At 36.9% G+C, this 13685-nt stretch overlaps 1 protein-coding gene across 8 annotated transcripts in view; it reads right to left on the bottom strand.

Moving 5' to 3' along the window:
• The window catches only part of znf438 (zinc finger protein 438), a 118044-nt gene extending 104649 nt beyond the window's left edge, over positions 1 to 13395 (bottom strand). For 7 of the 8 annotated variants that reach the window (XR_012387704.1, XR_011017341.2, XR_012387705.1 and 4 more), the window contains exon 1: positions 13268 to 13395. The gene's annotated coding sequence lies outside the window, so the exon portion shown is untranslated. 8 annotated transcript variants of the gene reach the window in all.
• Between the last annotated feature and the right edge of the window lie 290 nt (positions 13396 to 13685).

Here is a 13685-nt window from a genome sequence, read left to right as displayed (position 1 = left end):
TTAATCTAAAAGTCAGGTTCCATGCATGTCACTTGTGCTTCCGGACCAGTGGTGTGATGTCTAACTATGTTTACGTTCCATATGTTCACTATACATGCCACTGTTTTCAAGCTAAGTGTGTTCATATATATATAGCTGTGTGAAATTTTATCGTCACTAGCTATGTTTCCATACACCTACTTTTGGGATATTTGTAAATATACATTTTGGATATGCACATAAAAAAAATATTTAAAAAAATCGGTTGATGAAAACTAGCGATGCACCGATAACATTTTTTTTTGGAACAGATCCAATCTCGATACCAAAATTCTGAAAAATCAACCCTTACAGATCCGATTCTTAGACATTTTTTTAATAATAATACAGTTTCTATAGCTCTGGTGATAAACTCAAATAATATATACTCTTTAAAAAAATTGGCAAAGCCTGATATCTTCCTACAGGTTTGGTGTCAAACTAAACTGTCTGAGGGGAGTTTAACTTAATAATTCCTTACCAAATCCCACCGTGATTGAGACGGAGAAAGTTCAAAACAGAGTCTGCTTATATGCTTCAGCGCCAAAATACAAACTAGTCTGTTTAATAAATTAATATAAATAAAAATACAGTAAGATATATAGAGTAGCCTATATTAGACTAAATAGTTTTCTGTTAATGACAATCCATATTGTGACCATCAGTTTCACTTTTATTAATTTATTCAACCACAATGAGCCAGGTTTTACAAACTATTCGCAGCACTGAAAGTATTCCCCTCAGAAGAATGAACTCGGTCGGAAGAATGAGAGAACAGAAACTTAGCCTACTGTGAGAATAAGTTTATGAAGCGGCGCACATTGCATCTGCGCAGCTGGTTCATGAATAAAGAAATGAGTGCGTTGAGGATCTGTCCAATGTAATACTGAGCCTTGTCTAATTTAAAGTTTTAGGTAGGCCTACATTGTGTGTGAAGAGCAGGTAATAACCTTCTCTACTCCAGTGTAGCGAATGTGATCTGCTGATCTAACAGACACAGCGCAACATGATTTAGAAACAGTAATGAACTCCTTCCTTCTTGCAGTTCAAAATGAAGCAATTTAATGCAAAACTAAATGCATTTCTCCACTGATTATTTGAACCAATATTAACAAATAGTCTTGAAGAAAGTTTTTTGTATTGTCAGGAATGCGACACGCAGCTTGAATTGTAAATGATTACCAGGCGTGGAGGCGGGAAGCGTTGAACCGAACATGAATTTAACCACTTAAATATCCAACTTTACTGCATACTAAAATATAGTATGGCTTGGTATATAGTAAGCCTATATGACAACTTTCTAGGCTCTTATAATAGGCTACTTTTATGGCTTTGTTGGCTTATAATTTACACAGAATATAGCGCATGGGCAAGATCGGATTTGGATTGGTTCCAGCGGGCCAATACACGATCCAGCAAAAATGTAAAAAAATTGACTGTTAATATTTGGCACTAGTTTATCAGGGAGTGCCGATTTCGTTCTCTTTGACTCGTTATATGGAAACGCTGTTTTATTCGCACGTCTTTTATGCAATTTTCCAGTTTTTCCATACAATATGCATTTTTGGATGGAAACATGACTACTGCCAGCCTTGTGGCCCACATCAGGATGTTTGTTAAAAGTATTTTCAGACTTTAATTTTGGTTTAATTTTTTTGTATGTTCTAATTGCAAGGACAAGCAACAAATAGTGGCTGCAGTTCACTAAACGGCCACTGGTTTTGCTAAAAACAAAACATTCTAAATTCTGATGTCTGTTTAATATAAAATCAAGCAAATTTTGTTCAGGGCTTGTAATTAAGTTAAATAAAAGGCAATATTCATTAAATACGTGCAGTCGAATGTGTCAGCAAATAAATATATTTAAATACCACCATGATGAGTAGCACAAGGTGTTTACAAACAGTAGCTAGGTAATTTATTAAAGGGCTATGAAACCCCCTCGTTTCAGCAGGGTGTTTTCACACCTCTACTTCGGAAAAAGTCAGAAAAGTGGGCGTGTCCAGCTCTGTTTAGGGGGGAGTGTCGGAGGAACTAGAGTGGGAGGGTGTGGGAGTGTCTATTTGGGCATGCGCGAGTTTCAGAGTCAAAATACACACACACACACACACACACACGCACGCACGCACGCACGCACGCACGCACGCACGCACGCACGCACGCACGCACGCACGCACGCACGCACGCACGCACGCACGCACGCACGCACGCACGCACGCACGCACGCACGCACGCACGCACGCACGCACGCACGCACGCACGCACGCACGCACACACACACACACACACACACACACACAAACAAACAAACAAACAAACAAACAAACACAGGAGAAAGTGATGGTGTTTAACCTACATGGACATCTGTAGTCGAATTATTTGCCAAATTATTAAATGGTGGACTTTAACTGCAGTTTGGCTCTTTCATTCAGGGTATCCATTCAAGCCCCTCGCGACAAATGAGATATTTGATTCGAGGAACTGCTCTAAGCGTGTATTTTTCATGCAATGTTTGATACCGCACGGCGAATGAGAGAAAAAAAACTCAGCATTTCCCAGAAACTTAGATGCACACGGCAGGTAGCGTCAGAAAGCCGCGTGTGTTATTCCAGTCACAAAATGCGGCGAAAATCCTACACGAGGTTAAAGTTTGGTTGTGGTGCTAACATGTTTACACTCAGTGCAATAGTTAACTTAGTTCGATACGAACAAACTGAATAAACAAAGAGCACTGGTCACTCACTTACCAAATCTGTAGAGACAGGACAATCACCAGCAATTAGAGCCGCGTCTTTATTAAGAGAAGACTACAAGCGAATCCGGATCTCAGATCCGCAGATGAGAACAGCTCTCAGGTAAACAATGTTCCTCCTTAGACACGTAAGTTAAGTTATTGTTGTCGAGCGCCGCGTACACTGTTAATCCACGCGTGACTCCAGCTGAACTCTCACAGAGAGACAATGAAAACGAAACTTAACTGCAGCAAACTATAAAAGCAACACTTCACACTTGTTTTGCCAATACAACGTGGTGTGTATGTCATCTAAACACTATGACAGTAATGAATATTAATGAAGTTGCAAAATAGAGCGCTGATTGGTTTGAACCAAGCCTTACTCATGCATTAATGCAGCACACTGTAAGACTTAATAAGACACACTCTGGCACAGACGCCCAGTCTGCACGCTGGAAAACAATGCTATTATGTCATGACCGTGACGCAGCTTCAAAAATTTGTTTCAAACCGGAAGTACGAATTTGCTTGAAATAACGCAAAGACAACTAATTTACACTTTTTAGTGAAATATACGTGTCCTAATGGTGTTTTTAGCAGTGTGGGACACATATACGACTGTCAACAGCTCAAAAAATGTGTTTTGGTGTTTCGTGACCCTTTAAAGGTAAGAAGACAATTTCACTGTAAGATTAATATTATTTGTCCTTTTGTAGATTTGCCATATCTCACACACAAAATGACATCTGTCTACTACAAATGCTTTGCAAGATGTACTACAAATGAAAACTGAAGTCAGTGGCTATGAAAAATGCAATAAACTGTAATATACTGTAACACAGACTATATATGTCTGACCAGGAGCATGTAAATAAAAGTGAATTAGAAAGACACTGTCCCCGCTGTGAAGCATGGTGATGCCTAAATCATGCTGTGGGGAATGTTTTTGCATCAGACCCTGAGGGCTAGTAAGGCTTGTTGGTGGGTGAAATAAATGCAGTAAAAAACAGGAAAATCCTGGAGGAGAACCTGATGGAATCTGCAAGACACCTGCAACCTGGAAGATCTATTTTTCAGCAAGACAATGACTTGAAGCATAAAGCCAGATCTACACAAAGATGACTTAAAAACAACAGAATTAATTCCATGGAGTGACCAAATCCACAGTCCAGATCTTAAGCCAACAGAGAACTCATGAGTGAGCATGAAAAAGCCTGTTCACTCATGATCTCCTCGCAACCAAACAAATTCAGAGAATTTGGGGAATATTACAATGCTAGATGTACACAGTAGATCCTAAGCTAAAGTGCACACACAAACTAAACCCCTCTCAAACCAAAGATCATCTTTCTGTGTGAACACAATCACATACTGGGTCTGGGATGGTAACCTAAAGCATTGTAGCACTTCAGCAATAAGTCCCTGTGTGAACAGAAGACAGAACAAATGTTATAACACTGTGTCCTAACTACACGCAATGAGAAAATATTCCAGCAACAAGCAATTTGTCTGTCTGCACCAGACACGACAGAAAAATTTAAATACCAGAGCTACATTGGCAGAGAATTGTCGACTCAACTTCCAACAAAATGGTAAAGTTTATAAACTAATTAATATAAATTTAAGAGTCACGCTTCTAACTTTAATTTTCAAACTATGCTTGGTAGTTGTTTTATTTTCAAGATCTGAGGTAAACTATCTGCTGCTGATTGGAGTATGGCAACAATTGTCATGTAATTATATTCAAATCTCACATTGGTAAACTTTAATTCTGAATAAAAAAAAACAATCAGGACCTGGGGTGATTATTGTCATAGTAGTTTTGTGTAAAGCGCTTTGAGTGTCTAGAAAACGCTATATAAATGTAAGGAATTATAGTTTATGCTGTTGTTCAGCCACGTCATCTCAGAAACAGAAACGGTTTCTAAAATAGAAATTTGCACATCGCCATGGATGGTAAGGACGTAAACTCCTTTTAACATTGAAAAGATGCCTTTTATGGTGTATTTAGGACAGGGTCTAAAGATTGTGTCATAGTAATGACATAGCTATCACCGGATTAAAGGATGTGTGTGATTACAGAAAAACAATGGCAGTGTGACTGAACCAAAATCAAACAATCCCTGGACACATTATTAGTGTATTTGCCAGAATCTCAGTATGAAAGAGACTGTAGTGTGATTCACACACACACACAAAATAAATAGAATTCTGACATCAAAAACAAACAGTTCTGCCTGCAAATCTGTGAATATCAAAGACTTCATTAGCACCTTCACAACAAAAGACTAAAGTTTCCAACATGCTGCTGCAATACAGCAGTGAATGAAACATTCACCAGTCCATTACCACAGCTACTCTGCCCTTAGTCCAATGCCACCACATTCATAATTCACACTTTTATGCATTTTCCTTGTTCAAGGTGCTTGCCTTTTTTAAGTACAAAGGTGAGCTTTGCTTCACAGACAGTCTAGAGTAAGTGGCTGTCTTCCCACTCCTGCTAAATCAATGTACTCTTAACTACCACCCATGATTGGTGAGATGCTGTTCTATACAGACAATAAGGACGTTGATAACACTGAGAAAAACAATTCAATGTAAATGTGCCACTAACAGTCTGAGTAAGTATAGACATGATTAATTCAAGAAGGCTTGCTAACTGCAAATCCTTTCTGAAGGATAAATGCCTTTCTGTCCCAGAAATAAACAATGATACGATATCATCAATATGCAAATATGTAAATGCATAAATTAAGTATTTACAGCTATGAAACATCCTTAGCCAGGCCAGCCAAAATGTGAGTAACTTTCTTCCTACAATTGAAAAGTAAAGATATTAGCTGAAACGGTCCAAGAAATGCCGGTCAACAGCCACTTTATAAGACCTCAATATAAACAGGAGTCACATATATTCTTAGCCTTGTTAGCATTTGTTTTTTTTCATTTTTGACTCTCAAAGTGCTGGCAGCCATTGACATGCATTTTACGGATCACCAAGGACCACAGCTTTAGCTAAAATTCTCTTTTAATGTTCTACTGGGAAGGAAAGCCAGGTGTAAATGTCAGGTGAGAAACAGTTCATTTATCCTGCTACTCAAACGATCCGGGAAACGGAAGTTTCTTAGTAGGCCCTAAGAAGACAGCTAGCAAAAAATGAAAATTCTGTTATCATTTACTCAAGTCAGTCCAAATCTGTATGCCTTAGGAATGCTCACATTACCCGATTAACTGTTAACCAAAATGATGCATTTCTAACCAATTAAAGGTATCAGTTAAACAGTTAAAAAAATTATTTTGTATTTTTAGGTTATGCTGCATAATAACACTCGATAACACGTACAACTACAGAAGAAATTTGCCAAATAAGCAAAATGAAAAAAGCAAAAAGCAATTGCTGGTCACAGTTCGCCAGACGAGTTCATGCCAAACCAGCGCTGATGGCCTCTCTCCTGGATCTGTGCCATAAAAACCTCAGTGTCTTTGCACAAGTGGAGAAAGAAGCTGCAAACTTTCTGAAATGTCCACTGCTTTGCAAACAAGCCAGCCACAAGTCGGAGCATCTGGGATTTTTGTCCATCAGAGCGCGCTCCACACCAAAACAGATGTAGTTTTGATGATTTAGTGTACAAGCAACAATCCAACCTTTTTTCCATTTGGAAAATTGTTATTAATAGTTCTTATAAAAAAAAAAAACTATTAAAAAAATTAGTTTTTAAAATATAACCCACATAGCCAAATCTACAAATCAAACAAATCCAATGATTTACATTATTTGATTTTCGCATAATGATAACTCATTAACCCACACACCAAACAGAGGCTTTCACTTCTAGCCATGTAAACTATAAAACATATGCAAATCAATGCAATACTACATGTAAAAAAACTAAATTGTTATACTGTATGCTATAGCAGCCGTGCTCATACTTTTAAAAAAAAGTCAAAATATGCGTCTTGTTGTTTGACTCTTATTATGCGCAGCATGAGACCATGAACCACGAGTGAGACAGAGAAAATGAAAGCACAGAAGCTCTAAGGTAAAATCAGATGCTAAACTAATGACTTCTATTAAAAATGTTGGCAGATGTTTGTGATATAAGAATTACAGCGGAGCAATAATTAAATGCATATTTTCTGTGGAGCGATCGATTTGAGCCTGCTATTTTTATTTAGTGAAAAAAAAAAACATATAATTGTAAAAAATGGCCTATGCCAGTTCTTAAAAAGATTTCAGTCAGTGTTTTCGTATTGTAATCTAAATTTATATTCGTAATCAAGTGCAGGCCAATTAATTTTATTCTTTTTATTTAGTTTATTCTTTTTTTCTATGGTGTTGGAAACATTACAGGTGCGTAAAGATGTTCTGTTGTTAATATGTTCTGTATGCTGCTGTTCGTATGTTTTCAAAACGGACGCTTCAATCAATTGTTTTTAAATTAAATAATAATTTTATATTAATCTGACCGGTTAACAATTAATTTTCGGTTAACCAGCAGCAGTTGACGGTTAGAAAAATTTACCAAAATGAGCATCCCTACTATGCCTTTCCGTTAAAATGACTGTAAAGTTTGAATGTTTTGGGTTGGTTTTCTGTTTTGGTTATGCGCATGTGTCTAAAAAAATTACTAAACATATAAAAAAAATGAGTGTATAGTGGAAATCTGACTGCAGTCCACAGCCAGTAAAACAAACAGTAAAGCATGAGGTTTCGCCACACATTGCTGTATGAACTCTTTGATTTCTGCATATGTCAGTTCATTGTGGAAATTCTGAATCGTGAGATCACAGCAAACCTGGTCCCCTTGAACAAAGAGATGAATTGCTCATAAAATATGCACAGCTCCATGTTCATATGTTTACTTTGGCCACACGTCACACCTTGCCGTGAAGCTCTGCACTGCTACAACAAAGACATTTGTTCTGCATCTGCTCAGAACAATCCCCGTAATTACAGCTTCGTTTCCTCCAAAGTTTTGATCCCTAATTGCAGAAAGCTATGGATTTCTGACCACACACGTTTCGGTTGAGCACCGTGCAGATAGGTGAATGCTCTCCTGTGAGCAATCACTACAAAGTTACCGACCAAGGAGTTGAAGGAGAGTTTAAGATAGCAATCTTTTCCCTGTCTATGTTTGCAAGCATGGGATATATGTTGCGTTGTGTGTGTGTGTGTGTGAGTGTGTGTGTGTGTGTGTGTGAGTGCATGCAGTGATGTTGACATGGTTCTGATTGACCGGAAATGTTAAATAAGCATCTCTGCTATGAAAAGGGTCTCCCTCCCCCTTTCTCTCACCACATGTGAAACCACACAACGTCATGACAACTGCCAAAATAAACCTCAGCATCCTCCAAAAGGAGAGCGTGTGTGCGCGCTTCCCTGCCGTGCAACACGTCCATGCAGCAGCGTATTTAATAACCTTTCGCAAAATCTCTGAAGGAATGTGTTCAGTGACACCACAGAAATGAATTTCGACTGCCAACAGCTACACCATAACCATCACATGATTCGGAGCGATCCCCTAAATTTCACTCCAGAAGTTTTAAGTTTAAAGTCAAATATTTTGATGAGGAAAAAAATGTTACTTGAGTAGAAAAGGATTTTCTCAACTTCTGCATTGAACTTAACCCCTTCTTAAACACTGAGGAATTTAACAGACGTATATTACATATATATATATATATATATATATATATATATATATATATATATATATATATATATATATATATATATATATATATATATATATATATATATATATATATATATAGTATATAGTAGTTATTCAAAATTTTTGGTTACATCGTTTAATTCTGTTGCTATTATATTAAAAAGCCACATTAACTGCAGGTTCATTTGAATCGCAGTTCATTTTTTTATTACTAGAATTATACTCGCCCACTCACCCTGATCCTTCAGGAGTTGCCGCAGCGGAACGAACGGCCAATTACTCTGGCATATGTTTTACATGGCGGATGCCCATCCAGACACAACCCAGCAATGGGAAACACCCGTACTCTCTCTCATTTACACACACACACACACACACACACACACACACACACACACACACACACACACACACACACACACACACAGACACACACACAGACACACACACAGACAGACAATTTTATTTACACATTTAATCTATACCAAATGTCTTTGAACTGTGGAGAAAAGCGGATCTCCAGAGAGAAAAAAAAAAAAAACACACACACATACACAGAAAGAACATGCAAACTCCAGGAAGTCAAATCAGCAACCATCTTGGTGTGATGTCACAGTGCTAACCATTGAGCCACTGTGCCACCCGCGAGTAGCATTATAATTGAGGCTTAACTTGTATTTAGCATGATAAAACAGCTCTGCTTCTTCCCCACATGACAATGACTGGAAGAACCATAAGCTGTCAACTGTGGAATAATTAAAGCTCCGCTGCTTTTGTGTCACGTTGCTCTTGTCTTTCATCAACAGTTACTTCAGACGTCTGGTTTGGCTTTGATACTTTTTAGCCTTACTCTGCTTCATACAACCCTGATAAAAAGTTTTAAATACTTTATCTCTTACATGAACATGATTTCTGCAGGAGCCAAATGGGATGTGATGAAGATGACAACACCCATGAATCCACACTCTGGTAGAGCATCACCAAACTAAGCCTTTGTTTGTTATAAACATGTGCTCACTTGTGGCAAAAGTGACAAACTGTGGCTTTAAATCATGTAGACACAAAGTTCAGTCACAGTTCTGTTCAGTCATCCAATGTCAATGTCTTTATTAACTCCATAAACTGGGCTTGAGTGCAAAACCGCTTAATAAGCATCACTTATAATAAGCGAACATGGCAACCCTTCAAGAGCGCACACACTGCAAAGCATGCGCCAGTGGTTTAGTTAAAAATCACAGAACAAAACTAAGTGTTTGGTTGCTGTAATTTATTATTTTGATCAATAATAGAAAATAAGGAAAATGCCAGAACATTTTCTGAAATATGATGGTGTCTTTTCGGGTGCAAGTTGTGTTCCGTCACAGAATGATAATCTTGTACACTATTATTATTATTATTATTAATATCAATATCATTTATTCACTTCTGTATTTAAATGTGATTCTTACACTTGAAACCTTATAAGTGTTTGGCAAAAAGCCCTAAAGAGAACAGCTTAACAAAAATAAACCACACAATTCTGTCAAAATGCTTTACTCTCTATCACTGAAGACAAAAATGATAAATTTTTAGATGTTCCTGCTCAATCTTTTTCAGCAAAGGCGAAAAAAATAAAGTCATAGAACTTTTTATGATAAACACAACAAACTTTCTCTGTTTGTGTCAATATATCTTTCAGAAACCTTTCTGTACTTTCTTTGACACATCACGTTTGACAGTCAGACACGTTTAGTTGAAGCAAAGTGATATAATCACTCAAAAATGGGCTAGCTCAAAATCCAACCTGGCTGTCACTCTTATTTCCAATATGTCTGACAGAATCCTACAATAAAGCTGTTGCCATTTCAGTCAAAACCCCTGACAATCCTCACCTCCAAAAATCGCAACCACTTTTGAATTTTACAAATTGCTGAATAAAATCTTCCCGACACTACTACTCATTCAGGAAGCCCTGCCATAATAAATACGATGATGCTAAATGATGTTAAACTTGGGGCAAGTTTCCAGTATACTTCAAAACTTATTCAAAAAATATTATTATAGCATTTGTAAAACAACACAGAACTTTTTACTTGTTCAAAAAGTCATTGGTCAGGCATGTATATGTAAATAAACAACTACAGACAGGTAAATTTACCTATGATATTTGCTAGATGAACTAGGCCTGCTTCATTTTCCAAAAGAAAATTACAGGCTGTAAAAAGAATATTTCTTATTTTTTATAGATTACAATATCACACAGCCTGTCTTAGAGTGTTAGTGATTATAAATAAATGTAGGTGTGAGATTTAGTTAAACACTTAAAGTTTGTTTAACAAATTAGAACCCTTAAAGTTAAGGCAAATGCTCTAAAAAAAGTTATATAATTTATATTTAATATCAACAGTATATTGCTATGCAGCCTTTTACAAAACAAAACAATGCACTGGAGCACAATCCTCACATATTGTTTGAAGAAAAATATTAGGCATATGTCAAGTTGCCTAGAGTAACAGAAACTAACAACATTTTCTTGCACATACACTGTTGGTGTGAAAACTTCCTGCTTTACTGTTGCTTTGCATGTTGCCTGAGCATGTGGTGTGAAACGCTTCTCGTTTTCAGTTCATTTAAGGCTAGGGCTGCACGATATTGTCAAAATTTTACATTGCAATATTTTATTCCTCTGCAAAATATATGGTGACATAAATACAAATTCACCAGATTACTTAAGAAGCTCTATTTACAAAGCCATTACTTTAGATTGATTGGGATGATATTGAAGGGGAGAGAAATGTACATATCTTTTTAATATATAAATATAATAATAACCAAACTACAGTCATAAATAAACACAATGGACCAAATATTAAAGTAAATAAACTGTGTTTTATGGTTTTCTGGAGAAGGTCTAACAGTATTCAGGTACAGAAACTGAATAATCAAATGTAAAGAACACTGCATAGTAGAGATCTCCAGATCTGATCATGTGATTGGAAATCATGCCCAATCATGCGGTTTCAGACCCGATATCAGACGATATCCTTAATATATATCTATCCTCTTTCTTGACTTCACACAGAAATCGCAACATGTGTGGCATGACATCACTTTGATGCAGAGACACTATTGGTTAAATGCCAGGAAAGTAGAACAGCTTAAAGTGGAAAGTGCGAGTATGTCTGTGGTCGGGAGGCATTGTAAAGTTGATGACGACAAGATTGCCATAGCAAACTGTGAGATATGTAAACTTGAGATTGCCTGCCGGCTATTTTAAGTTGAGGTGCAAATTTGTTTTTATATGAGATTCTTTTATATTTACTGCTGCACTAAAATCAAAAAGTGAAGAATTGATGTTATTTATTATATGATTGTTCAAGCTACCTCACAGAAGTGCTCCATTTGATAACAGGTTGCTGAATGTTAAAACAAGGTGAATTAAATAGAAATTAAGAAACATACTGGATCTGTTTCTTCGCTCTTCTTTATTCCTTCTTTATGTATTTTAAAAGTATTGGATCTGGTTTCGGTATCAGTAGATCAAAATCAAATGACTCGGACAACAGACTCGGGCTAAAAAACTTAATCAGGACATCCCTACTGCATGCATTAGACTTCTTTATGCTCAACTAAAATGGTTTAAACTCTACTAAAATGCTCTCATAGTCACATGCCTTAAAACACATGCAGGTTATGATGATACACTTTTACTATCATGGTTCAATTCTGCAGTATTTCAACAAATCTTCTGTGTTTTGACCTGTGGTTTCTGGTCAACTATAAACCTAACTTAACATTGCATGTCTTACGATGTGACTATTACTCATGCATACATTGCGATATCGATGCATAAGCGATATATTGTGCAGCCCTATTTCAGACAACACAATGTAATCCAAAATATGAGTATAAAGTATTAACATTTTTTTAACAGGATGGAATACAATAGCTGAATTTAGACAACATTACATTAACAAAGTGAATCTCTTATTTGAATCATCAATGCATAACCCAAGTAACATACACAGCAAAACAAACATTAAGACCTCCTAAGCAAAACGTGAGAGTAACTCCTAATATAAACAAAACACCAGCATGCAGTATGTCACATCATCATCATCACACAAGTTTTAACATTATGCTTACACAAGTAAGTATAGTGGAATAAGTAATAGTGGAAAAGGTCTTCCTAATACTTCCATTCAGTCATTACGAACATGATTATGGGAAGTTGTTACAGTATAATGACACAAGTCTTTGAACACTCAAAGCACCTGTTGATAACAATGAATGTGAGAACTAACGTTATCCCAAAGCCAGCATTGAAATGTACAGTACTAGTTTCGTCTTGAGTAAGCATTTAACACAGAGGCAGTAATATGATTTACACATTTGTATATGATGTTATTACTAATATACGAAGGAAACATCTCGCTACGCAACGTCTCTGTATTTACAAGGCATTTGCAGCGTCTCTGCATTTAGATATGCAAATCCACTGCATTTATAATTGGGTGGATTGATGTTATTACTTTATTGTTAATGCTTTATATTACTTTTAAAACCGCTGTTGAACGAGAGCTGAATGCATACAGATATAAATCGTTCCGTGGGAATGCGAACTTTGCTATGTTATCACGAACTTATGGTTGCAGTTTCTGAGTTAAAGCTTTGTTTTTATTTAGTTTAAAGCTCGGTGATGTGTTTTATTCTGCATAAACACATCCTCGAAGGCCCTGGCCTGTGATCGCTCTGTGATTCCTATTGGTTGACAACAAATTCGTAACACGACTGCACGGTGAGCCTATTGGGTTCCTCTTTTTTGCACGAAATAACCGAAATAACGGAACATCTTATGCCTCACCTTCCAGAAATATCCTCCGGCTCGATCAGAGGACCCTTGGTTAATTTGCAGCATGCGCCTCATTAATTAGATGAGTGGATCGACACATCTTCATAATTGTTTCTCCACAGCCATTTTTGGACGAGACCTCGAATCCTAAAGAGTGGGTGCTGTTAAAGTGGAAATGAAGGGACCATAGGTCAAAAGCATTACAGTACACTTAACATTATATTGTATTTAATCCGAAATCAAATATGCGTAGATGCAAACAGTGCTTTTTAAGAAAAACAGCATTGATTTACTCACAATCTATAATAAAGTCTCACAACCACCCCTTTTAAGAAAAATGGTACGGCTGATACAACACCGGTTCACTTCTGTGAATGCAGCCAATCGGCAACGACGAAAATGTCACTCGCCAATTAGAGCACTCCCTGCT

This window comes from Danio rerio, chromosome 12, assembly GCF_049306965.1.
Source record: "Danio rerio strain Tuebingen ecotype United States chromosome 12, GRCz12tu, whole genome shotgun sequence".
Lineage (NCBI taxonomy): Eukaryota > Metazoa > Chordata > Actinopteri > Cypriniformes > Danionidae > Danio > Danio rerio.
The sequence above is the reverse complement of the archived record's forward strand: the minus strand, read 5'-3'. Positions and strand labels throughout refer to the sequence as shown.